Source organism: Syngnathoides biaculeatus, chromosome 4 (genome assembly GCF_019802595.1).
Source record: "Syngnathoides biaculeatus isolate LvHL_M chromosome 4, ASM1980259v1, whole genome shotgun sequence".
NCBI classification, from domain to species: Eukaryota; Metazoa; Chordata; class Actinopteri; order Syngnathiformes; family Syngnathidae; genus Syngnathoides; species Syngnathoides biaculeatus.
In genome coordinates, this window is record NC_084643.1 from 31,256,504 (window position 1) to 31,268,909 (window position 12,406).

Below are 12,406 nucleotides of genomic sequence, written 5' to 3' on the forward strand. Positions count from 1 at the left end.
CGCCCTTTCTGACACGGGAGCTGTTTTCGAAGAAGAGAACATCTCACAACTAAGTGAAGTTACCGGGGCAATATTACCCTCTGGTTTTGAGCCATATTTAGATGATATGCGTATCACCGCCAAACCACGTCCGCACAGCGGTGATAAAAATAACGCCACCCGCAAGCGACGATGACGGCACGGCCATACCGCATCCCCATTCGATCCACTTCCGCAGGGGAGATGAGCCACCACGGCCCAGCCGCGACGAGCCACCCCGGCCGACAAGGCCGGCAGCCGGCTTGGCCTTGTCGACAAGGCAGGGAAGGCGATTCGTTGAGTCAACAAGGCCAGTGGCGATTCACAAGGCTGGCGACAAGGCCCGTGGCAATCTACAAGGCCTGCGGACGCCGTCCTTCAGTGGCTGCTGCACGGATGCCTTCCGATGCGCACATTGAGACATTTAGCACCCCAGATTTATGGATTACGGCACCCACCCCGACTATTGTTTTTTTAGTAGCTGTAAACATACCTACCTGTCATTTAGAACCCACGAAGCTCTCGTCCTTTGCATCCCTGCAATCCATTTTTCACAACGAACCGGATCTTTTGGAAAAGTATGAAGAGCGAATCCATCTTCCCGAGTGTTCGAGCAATATCCAGCAATACAACAAGCCGGCATTTTGGCTAGCACGAAGGAACAACAAGCTACCTTCCAGCAGGTAAAACTAGTATAAAAAGCGAGACCGCTTGAGTGCGCTACTGCCCATTATGTCAATTCATGCTTCTTCTCGAAAACAAATACCTCGAGAGGATTTTCATGGCGGGAGTTACAAAAAACGATCTATGTCAAAATCATGTTCTGTGGTGAAAAAATGGCTGGGTCCATACCAGCTGCCGTTTTTTTTTTTTTTTTTTTTCTCATTAATAACATACTAAAAATAAAGCATTTCATGACACTGGACATTTAAAGTCTGCAATGAGCCAAGCGTGCAGGTTTTTGGAATGTGGGAGGAAGTTGGAGTAAACGCATGCAAGTACTGGCAAAACAAACACAACACTTACAAGAAGGCCAGAAACTAGATTTGAAACTCACTGAACCTAAGAACTTTGAAGTACAGTAGATGTGCTCACCTCTTGATAGCTGTGCTATTAATTTGAAACTATAAACATGAGATTAACATGTGATTTATTGTGCTTCTGTGCTTTGTTCATGTATTCATCACGAATGAACAACATGGCCAGTAGGTACCTTTGGACTTTGCAAGAATAACTTTGACTTTGTAATACTTTTGATGCACTATTCATATCATTCGAGTCTCTCTCTCCGAGATAATTAGGATGGCATTTAGGCATGTTAAGAAATGCCATCGGCACAATTACAAACTGCAGCAGAAAGCAGCAGAGACTGTTACATAATCAGCTTTTAAGCGAGTCCATCTACAGACAATAAAGCAAGTCAAAACATATAGTAGGTGCGGCAGCTAGATTGCGATGATTAATGATGTTTTTTTTTTCCCTTCTAGTATCTTGGAATAATAAGACCTCTTGGAGGTGAAAATATTTAAATTAATGATGTTGCTTTCTGCATAAGGTAACCATCCCAAGAAGCAACTCCAATTGTATGTGATACTGTACTATGGTAAATTTTACTTCTACATTTGTAAAATGGTACCTCACAATTGTGTACATTTCAATCATTTTCTTCTTTTCCTTTCGGCTTGTCCCATTAGGTATCGCCACACCATGTCATCTTTTTCCATCTGAGCCTATCTCGTGCATCTTCTTCTTTAACACCCACTGTCCTCATGTCCTCCCTCACAACATCCATCAACCTTTTCTTTGGTCTTCCTCTTGCTCGTTTGCCTGGCTCAGCACCCTTCTACCAATATACTCACTCTCTCGTCTCTGAACATGTTCAAACCATCTAAGTCTGCTCTCTCTAACCTTGTCTCCAAAACATCCAACTTTGGCTGTCCCTCTAATGAGCTCATTTCTAATCCTATCCAACCTGTTCACTCCAAGCGAGAACCTCAGCATCTTCATTTCTGCTACCTCAAGTTCTGCTTCCTGTTGTTTCCTCAGAGCCACTGTCTCTAATCCGTACATCATGGCTGTCCTCACCATTGTTTTATAAACTTTGTCCTTCATCCTAGCGGATGCAAAAACGTGGATATCGTCACCACTTCAGCAACATGTTTCACTGAGGCTTTTTCTTATGCTTTTTCTGATGCGTATTCCAAAAGAACGACGTGCTCCACAGGAAGAATTATCCAAGAAAACAACAGTATTACACATCTTCAAATCATGTCTCATTGTAGTATTCAATATTACTATTTCACTGATCATTGGGCCTAACTTGAGGTAGCAGAAATGAAGATGTTGAGGTTCTCGCTCGGAGTGAGCAAGTTGGATAGGATTAGAAATGAACTCATTAGAGGGACAGCCAAAGTTGGATGATTTGGAGACAAGGTTAGCGAGAGCAGACTGAGATGGTTTAGACATGTTCAGAGACGAGAGAGTGAGTATATTGGTAGAAGGGTGCTGAGCCAAGCAAACGAGCGAGAGGAAGACCAAAGAAAAGGTTGATGGATGTTGTGAGGGAGGACATGAGGACAGTGGGTGTGAAAGAAGAAGATGTATGAGATAGGCTTAGATGGAAAAAGATGACACGCTGTGGCGACCCCTAACGGGACAAGCTGAAAGGAAAAGAAGAAGAAGAAGATTGGGCCTAAAATAATTATTTGTAGGCAACCAATCCCCAGCCACCACCTATTTCACTGTAAACTAAATTTCCGTCTGAAATGTTCTGCTGATGCAAAGATAACAGCTCAAACTTTGTGTCTGTGAAACTTGTGAGCCAGGGCTACTTTTAAAGTCGAGTCACACTTTTTGATGATACCTCATTTATTACAAATGAATGTTTTATACCCGATGTCTAGGACATTTCTAAGACTAGAACAGAACACTTCTGTGGCAAACAGACATCTGTGATGTGAAAGTAGAAGAAAAATTGCGCATTCACCGACGACTGTACTTTCACACAGAAAGGGCAGAAAGTCATTATGGAGACACCACTGCACGATTGCACTCATAGTCTTTAACTGCTGAGGCAAAGACGTTGATATCTCCACTGGGCCAGTGCTGAGTGAAGCTTGTCTGATGTATCCAGAGGAACATATGCGAGACAGATTAGAGCATCAAAATCCCAGATTAAAAGACAGCTATCCAGCTATGGCAACGCCGTGATGAGGGAAATGTGACAGCGTCACATAGCGTGAAAAAACAAAAACAATCCCAGCCTTTTGCCATTAGATATGCACAACAGGGAGGCACGGTGGTGCCGGTGGCTCGCACGTCTCCCTCAGTCAAAGGTTGTTGGTTTGAATCTCCGCTCTGACCATTTTGTGTAGTGTTCATGTGCTCTGATGAGTTGTGCGCAGTTTTCCCCAGACTCCCTCCCCCCCTTCTAACCCTCCCCCAAATATAATATTAATAATTAGAGACTCTAGATCACGGTTGTCAAACTCATTTTTGCTGCAGGCCAAGCTGCAGTTATGATTTCAGTCAGAAGACCATTACGATTCTGACTCATCATATTATTTTATTTAGACAATACAATGATGGACTGAACTGTAAAACTGATATGGTTAAAAAAAAAAAAGAAAAGAAAGGCTTTTGATTCAATATCTCAACATGATTTACTACAGAAGACAAATAATGTTGGTTTAAATATTATTATGAATCATAAAAGTTGTTACAGATGATTCGCTTTCACAGGCCACACAAGACTATGCGCTAGACCCGATTTGCCCCACGGGCCTTGCGTTTGACACCAGTATTCTAGATTGTCCATAGGTGTTTGTTTGTATTGTTTTCTTTCAGTAGAAATTTGCCTGGCCCTCTCACCCAATCGGAGCTGAGATAGTTTCCTCTCATGACTCTGCACTGGATAAGTGGTAGAAAATGAGCATGCACAAGACCACCATGAAAAGTTACATGTGAAATGGTTCTAGTTTAAAAATAAACACTGGAGAAGTGGTTAAATTAATTTTGCAAATCCCTACCAAGTTCCATGACGCATGGATTTACCAAAATGGCTTTTTTTCAAGTAGCGACACGGGGAGGGGTGTAGGTTGTTTGGTACTTTCGCTAAGCACATCAGGTATTCTTAGTGGTTGTCGGCGTTTAATGCTCACAGGGGGGTTGCAAATCACTTCTTGTTGTGCCTAAATACAGTGAAACATTCAATATGGCTGGCAAAATTGAGGGAATTAAGTCGCCGGCGTGTCGTTTGGAGGGGGCCTGATGCCGCAACACAGCCGTCGGTGCCTTTTGTGCGCCTAAGCTGAGCATTGCTAATCACCATTTAAATGGGCCTCACAAAGTAGAGCAGTCAAAGCACCTGAATGTAATGCCGAGCAGTAGAGGATCTTCACCTTGCGTGTTAATTGGCAGCACAGGTAACTAAATAAAAAAAATTCATACACCCACACTTCCAGCTGTGCTCGGATAAGAGATCAGCCACAGTGCAAGTCAGTCTTGCAGCAGGTTCATAACCAAGTCAGCTGTTTGACAAAATGGCTCCCATCTATCTCGCACATCTGCTTTGAACTACCTGCCAGGTCTACGTAACATTGTGACACTGAACAGCTACTGCGCCTTACTGTGTCTGCATTCTGCAGCTAGCACAGAATCATCACAGGTCAGCAGAAGTACAATGCACTAGGCAAATGTAGGCGAGCTTTCAACACGATAAACGTCCTGAAAGGTCGCAGACCTCCACCAGGGCCAAACTCGTAGACCGATATAAACAGTGAGATGAGAAAGTTCATACTCTGTAAAATTATACGTGTTCTCCTTTTCCTTTCGGCTTGTCCCGTTAGGGTTCGCCACAGCGTGTCATCTTTTTTCCATTTCAGCCTATCTCGTGCATCTTCCTCTCTAACACCCACCCCCTATCCTCATGTCTTCCCTCACAACATCCATCAGCCTTTTCTTTGTGTCTTCGTTTTCCTGCCAGCTCCATCCTCAGCACCCTTTTCCCAATATACTTACTTTCTCGCCTCTGGAAATGTCCATACTATCAAAGTCTGCACTCTCAAACCTTGTCTCCAAAACATCCAACTTTGGCTGTCCCTCTAATGAGCTCATTTCTAAACCTATCCATCCTGCTCACTCCGAGCAAGAACCTCAACATCTTCATTTCTGCCACCTAAAGTTCTTCTTCCTGTTGTTTCTTCAGTGCCACCGTCTCTAATCCGTACATCATGACCAGCCTCACCACTGTTTTATAAACTTTGTCCTTCATCCTAGCGGATAATCTTCTGTCACATAGAACACCAGACACCTTCCGCCAACTGTTTCACCCCGCTTGTACTCATTTCTTCACTTCCTTACCACACTCACCATTGCTCTGGATTGTTGACCCAAAATATTTGAAGTTGTCCACCCGTGCTATCTCTTCTCCCTGTAGCCTCACTCTTCCCCCTCTACCCCTCTGATATTCTGTTTTACTTCGGCTGATCTTCATTCCTCTCCTTTCCACTGCGTGCCTCCATCTTTCTAATTGTTCCTCCTCCTGCTCCCTGCTTTCACTGCATATCACAATATCATCTGGGACCATCATGATCCGAGGAGATTCCAGTCTAACCTCATCTGTCAGCCTATCCACTACCATAGCGAACAGGAAGGGGCTCAGAGCTGATCCCTGATGCAATCCCACATTCACCTTAAATTCTTCTGTTACACCTACGGCACAACTCACTACTGTTCTGCTGCCCTCATCAGTGATGAAAGTCCTCCAGATTTTCCCGGAATTCTGAATTTTTAAATTTTCATGAAATTTGCTCCAGAAAATTGAGGAAACATTTCCTAAAATTAATCCGGATATTAGTTGACGACATTGAATGAACATGCTTTCACGAGCATACCCATGTTGAGGCACTGACTAGTAAGAGTAACACCCCTCCCCTCGCATTCTCTCAAGAAGTTGCTTATTTTGTCTGGTCTTGACATCAATTTACGTGTTTATTTCATGAACGTTGTTAACTAAACGAGCATGCTCCAAAACAACTGGTATTCACCCGGAAACAGGAAATGCAAGTTAACCGTACTGAGCATGTACGGAGCATGTATGAAAGCGCATTTTCAGAACTGCTTCACGTAATGCGAGCGCATTTACTTCGAAAGTCATCAACATCATGAGGCATGTCAAAGGAAATTCTGTTAGACCAGGAATGCTCATTGCGTCCATCGCAAGGCAGTGTGACGGCTTTGGAAAAATAAAAAACAAAAAAAGGAATTGAGGAATTTTCACCAAAGTCCACTTTCATCTCTACCTCATACATGTCCTGTAGTATTCTAACATATTTCCCCACCACCCCAGACTTGCTAATGCAGAACCACTGTTCCTCTCTTGGAACTCTGTCATAGGCTTTCTCTAGATCCACAAAGACACAATGTAGCTCCTTCTGACCTTCTCTGTACTTTTCAGTATCTGCTCATATGCGCATCCTCAAGGCAAATACTGCACCTGTGGTGCTCTTTCAAGGCACGAAACCATATCATTGCTCGCAGATACTGACTTCTGACATGTAATGTAAATGTAAATGTTGAATTTTTGTTTTTGCCTTTATTATTGATTGATTATATGAACACAAAGATCAACACCTTTTTTTCTTTCTTATTTCTCTTTCTTGGTTATTGCAGAGGTGTTCCCCACGCTGCCCACATTTAAAGGCTACCTGAAATTCCGCAGTTTTAACCTATTGGGGCCATCAGATATCAACAGTTATAGTGGTTTAAATATTCTGCTTTCGCAATATTTCTGTCAACAACCTCTCATGTGCACATCAACATCGACGAATGGTTCTCATGGTGGTATTTTTAATTTCGGGTCACCAACCGCATTTTAACTAATATTGTAAAATGTCATTCAGTTGAACCAGGCACCCTGCCAGCTCCCTGGAGTCAGATTGCACACTTCAATGCATTATTTGCACTGGATCTGATGCAAGCGCTACTAATGTCGTTCATTTCCCCATTGTGCTCCTTCTATGTCTGCAGGGAAATTCAATCTGTGTGATCCATATATTTTGAACGTGCTTGTACTGATCCCGAGCACAAAATTTGTGATCCGTTGGATAGGACCAAGATGATGTAATGGATCGTTGCAGAAACAGGACCACATGCAAGGAATGTGGGTGGGAAAAAAATATTGTATGAGTTGATGCATCATCTTGATTCATCCTTCGTCATCTACAAAATAACTTTATGGATATGTTTTGAGATAGATCAGTGATGCATCACTTCAAGCAGGGTTCTAATCAACCTCTGCCCATGTATTTTTAAATGTCTTATTAATAAGTTTTATCCTCTGTTTCATCTTAAATCATGTGGTAAGTGAAGAAAATTGATCAGAATTGGTTTATTGGCACTGTCTGTGCATGGATCATTCACAGCAAGCATTTTTTATTGGTCCAATGGTGCTACATAAAACAGTGATGGCAATAACAAAAGTAAAACATTCCCTTTTTAAATCTCATCAAAGACCTCGCAAATCTCTGCCAAATCTTGTTAATGTAAGAGGAAATTGAATATGTCATGGGGGATGTATAACTGCACTGCATGAACTACAGTAAGTTTGGGAACATTTGGGAAGAACTACAAAAATAATTCAGTGTGGTTTTGCATTGTTATTGGAGTGAATTAAATTGTATTGCATTAGGAAAAGTCCTCGTGGTTTGCAAAAGGATCACAAACTAAGAACAGTTCACTTATACTGTATTCATCCATCCATCCAGTTTCTTCACCACTTATCCTCACAAGGGTCGCGGGGCGTGCCGGAGCCTATCCCAGCTGTCAACGGGCACGAGGAAGGGTACACCCTGAACTGGTTGCCACCCAATCACGGGGCGCATACAGACAAACAACCATTCGCACTCACAATCACACCTAGGGGCAATTTAGAGTGTCCAATTAATGTTGCATTTTTTTGGAATGTGGGAGGAAACCGGAGTACCCGGAGGAAACCCATGCAGGCACGGGGAGAACATGCAAACTCCACACAGGCGGGTCAGGGATTGAACCCGGGACCTCAGAACTGTGAGGCCAACACTTTACCAGCTGAGCCACCATGCCGCCCATACTTTTTTCAACTTAAGATAAATACATTTGCTTATTTGTCATTTGTCATTCATATCAGTTCATAACATTTTCAGAACCACTGCATTAATGTATTGTATAATTGGCTGTACTGTAAGTACTTGCATTGGTATTAGTGATGGAGAGGCAGAACACACAATGTGAAAATCATCTGATGTGTACAATAAAAATCCTCTCCTTGCTCTCTTCACCAAGCAACTTAAACTTACTCTGGTACCAACATTTTGTCATCATTCAAAGTCAAAGGAGTCCAAATTTATTGAACATAATCAGTCAGACAGGTCTCGTGAAGATGGCTTCCAGTTACGCTCACATTAAAAGTGCTTTGTAATGGCCAGTCTTACTGTGGATTTTAATTACTATCGATACTTCTGGGGGGGAAAAAATATTTTGGGATGTTTACAGACATTATAGAATGTCGTGCATTTGACTATGGAGATTCCACTGTGTGTCAGTTGGTTTTGAACGAGAGCCGTCACAAAGTTGACAACTTAATCGGAACGTAGCCAAGATTCCACTTCCAGCATCTGCTGGCTGTTGTGGCAGCGGGGTTGCCAAGTCTGTGCCGGCTTGATTGTATGGGAGGCAAAAGTAAGTGTGTATCACAGAGGAACTCTCTGGGGATAATAACAGCATCACAATGCAACACTTCTGCAATCATCGCGATGATACCGAAGCAATTCTGCACAATATTTGTGGAAGAGGAAGGCAAGTGAAGCGGGTGGAAGAAAGGTGCCAGTGTCAGTTTGGCAAAGTTTTCCCATGAACATTAAAGTGTCATCCATGCAATTGTTACTGGCTTTAAATCGTGCCACAAGCTTCTGTGCAAGCAACAATGGTGAGGAATAACACTCACTCAGTCGAGGAAATCTGTTCATTTGTTAGGAGCGTGTGGCAACCGGAGTGTTTATTTACTCATCTGAAAAACAGGCGGCTTTTTGGTGGAGAGTATTTTTTTGAGATAGGCTTTTAGACTCTTACAATAATAAAATTGAATCCATGCGATAATTTGCTATTGTGCTTGTCTTCATTCAGGATGCGGGTGAGCTGCTATCTTTTTTGCTTCAGTTCAATGAACATAATGCTGCTTCTACTGGTTTGTGCACCTCGATCACCTGTGGCCAGTATAATACATGTTTATTGATATACAGTACATGGAGACATAGCTCAGTGGGGACAAATAATATATTTTTTTCACGAAGGATGAATAATACAAGACTGTTAGTATTATGTCTGTCTCCATGTGTTGCTCCACCGTTTTTGTGTTCAAACATCCATTGCTTGAAGGGTTAACACTGCAACACCAATGCTATGTACGAGCCCACAGGTGTCAAACTCAAGGCTCAGGGGCCAGATCCGGCCCGCCACATGATTTTATGTGGCCCGCAAAGCCAAATCATCGCTGTCAAAATCTGTGATTCTTGTGAAAATATGTCCCAACATTTCAAATTGTCATATATCGTAAATGATAATGTTGAGATGTTATCAGAATTTTTGTGTTACCAAACATGACCAATGGGTGATTTCTGATTCCAAAACTAGTTCATAAATGTCATGTGTAAGTATGATGAGGCGATTCAGGTTTTCTATGGTTTCACTATAGCGGCCCTCTGAGGGAAATCGTAACTACAATGTGGCCTGCAGGAAAAATGAGTTTGACACCCCTCCACTAGCCCTTCTATGGCATTTTGCATTGTTTATTTCGCATAAAGTTAAATGGTCATTTCTTAGGCAACGCTATCTGGTTTGGTTAAATACACTAATATTTTCTGTACATTGTGTTTATGTTTATTTTGACAACTCAACCGAAAGTGGCATAAAACAGCTTTTCGGCTCTTTCATAAAAAAATAATCTTCATCTTCATCGGTCAAGTTCATTGCCACCATACAGCACTTGTATCACTTAGATTGGCTCAGGAAGATTCAGAACTCCACCAAGGAACAGAGAGTCCAAAATATTGTCGACATTAAGGTTTTATTCGAAATATAAAGATGTGCCAAGCGACCCAATTCCACTCCGTTCTTTGAAAGTCCAGTAGTGTCACACACAAGCAAGATAATTTGCGCCACAGCTCCATCTGCTGAATCTGCTTGGTCACAGACCCACTCGGCCCCACTCGCCGGTAGACTACAAGCAGTAGTAGTTTTACAACAGCAAAATGTCAAAAATACAATCAATAGACTTTACTTTTTATAATATATATATATAACATACTCCAGGTACTATCCAACCACTATTGGTTACATCAATTTGAATGCAGCTGTAATTGGCTGAGGGTCAGTCCAGGGTGTAAATCGCGCAAAGTCAACTGGGGTAAACTCCAGCTCACCTGCAACGCTAATGAGGATCAGCGGTACAGAACACCAACGGAAGGACTTTAATACACATCACACCCTAAATGAGCTTGTGTAGAGGGAAAACATTCATCACTCGTCCTGACAATAATCATCATGCCTGATTCCATATCACCTGTACTATATACTGTACCGATAAATCTCATTAAACATATTCCACTACTGCTTCCCTTTTTTCCCCGCCAGCCCCCTGTGCTGACGAGGAAACGGGAATCACTAAATTTTCACTTTGTCACAGAATGTGCACCGCATGCTAATTCAATCCATTATCTAGTTTCCCTAAAATGCTTTTAGTTACGGTGTGGTTGCCAAATTGGTTTCCCTTCCAGTGGAATAATACTAATGATTTAAAGAAGGAAAAAGTGTGTGTGGGGGGGGGGGGATGGGGGGGGGTGACTGAATGTGGATGTAGAGCATGTCATAAGGCAGTTGTCATTTGTGGAAACTTGATGTTTGAACAAAATGGTGGAAATATAATTTATATGAAGAGAATGCAGGGCAGCACGGTGGTGCGACCTTGTTGACTTGACACTTCTGAGGACCGGGGATTCAAATCTGACCCTGCCTGTGTGGAGTTTGCGTATTCTGCCTGTTCCTACGTGGGTTTTCTCCGGGCCCTCTAGTTTCCTCCAACATACCAAGAACGTTCAATAATTGGAGACTCTAAATTGCCCCAAGGTGTGATTGTGAGTGTGACTGTTCTCTGTCTAAATGTGCCCTGCAATTGGCTGGCAACCAGTTCAGGGTGTACTCTGCCTCCTGCCCGATGATAGCTGAGATTGGTTCCAGCACTCCCTCGACCCTTTTGAGGATAAGGGGCTCAGAAAATGGATGGATGGAGGAGAATGTATTTCTCCAAATACAGTTATACCTGGATTGAATTTAGTTCATTCGATGACCAAGCTGGCAACTCACTCTACCGCTGTCAAATAAATGGTCCCGATTTAAAATCTATTGAAATACCATTCATCCATTTCAGCCCCCCCCCACGAAAAAAAAAAAAATTGGCTCTGTGTTTGACTGTTTAGCTTGATACTGTAACTGTCACGAACCTCTGGTATGGGGCTGTATCCAAATGCAGGACTCCGAGACATGAGCATGATGTTAGGTGTGGTTTATTCAAGAAACAGGGTCATACACAGTGTAAGCCATCCGAGAAGGCTGTGGCACAAAACGCTAAGCAAAGGCAGAATCCAAAAATGTGAACTGAGCTCTGATGACTACGAGACAAACTAAGAAACATGAACTAGGACTTGACTTTGACTATGAAACATGAACTAAGACAGGACTAAACTGTGGTGGCTCAGAAATGCTGTGACGAGGATAGCTCAACACTACACTATTCACAGTGGTGGAGATTCCTACTGTCAGTGAATACAACTCACTAACTTGGGGCAACGAACTGGCCAATGCCAGTGGCAAAAACTCCAACTTAAATGCCTGTCTGATTACATTCCCAATGTGAAACAGCTGTGAGCGGTGAACTAAAAGTGCATTTACGACTGTGGCTCTACCTGCCCACGTGTGTGGGCATTACAGTACTTTAATCAGCCTTTTTTGTATAGTGCACTCAAGTGGTGGCGTATCAGAATCTTGCTCATACTTCACAGTTTCACAGTAACATGAAGCAAAACAAAACAAAACAAAACAGACGTGAAAAAAAACTCACTAAGTCAAGGTACCACTGTACTGTTTCATGTCTGTTTGTCTCGAACTTCACTTTAGCTGCCCAACTGAAGGTGTGCTTCTTGTTTGTTTCTTTCCAGTGTATGCGGCTGCAGTGGAAGGTAAACATCTCAGCGGGTGAGGAAGTCACACTTTTCTCCTGGATCAACAGGTACAAGCCCGCCATGCGGCGCTCCCGCACTGCGAGCCATGTGTGCAAATGCTCTTCTCATGTACCGCT

At 42.7% G+C, this 12,406-nt stretch overlaps 1 long non-coding RNA gene across 3 annotated transcripts in view; it reads left to right on the forward strand.

Moving 5' to 3' along the window:
• The first annotated feature begins 11,979 nt into the window (after positions 1 to 11,979).
• Positions 11,980 to 12,406, forward strand: part of LOC133499751 (uncharacterized) — a 46,243-nt gene continuing 45,816 nt past the window's right edge. For all 3 annotated transcript variants that reach the window (XR_009794726.1, XR_009794725.1, XR_009794727.1), the window contains exons 1-2: positions 11,980 to 12,178; positions 12,267 to 12,337. This is a non-coding gene — a long non-coding RNA (uncharacterized LOC133499751). The remainder of the gene's footprint in view (positions 12,179 to 12,266; positions 12,338 to 12,406) is intronic.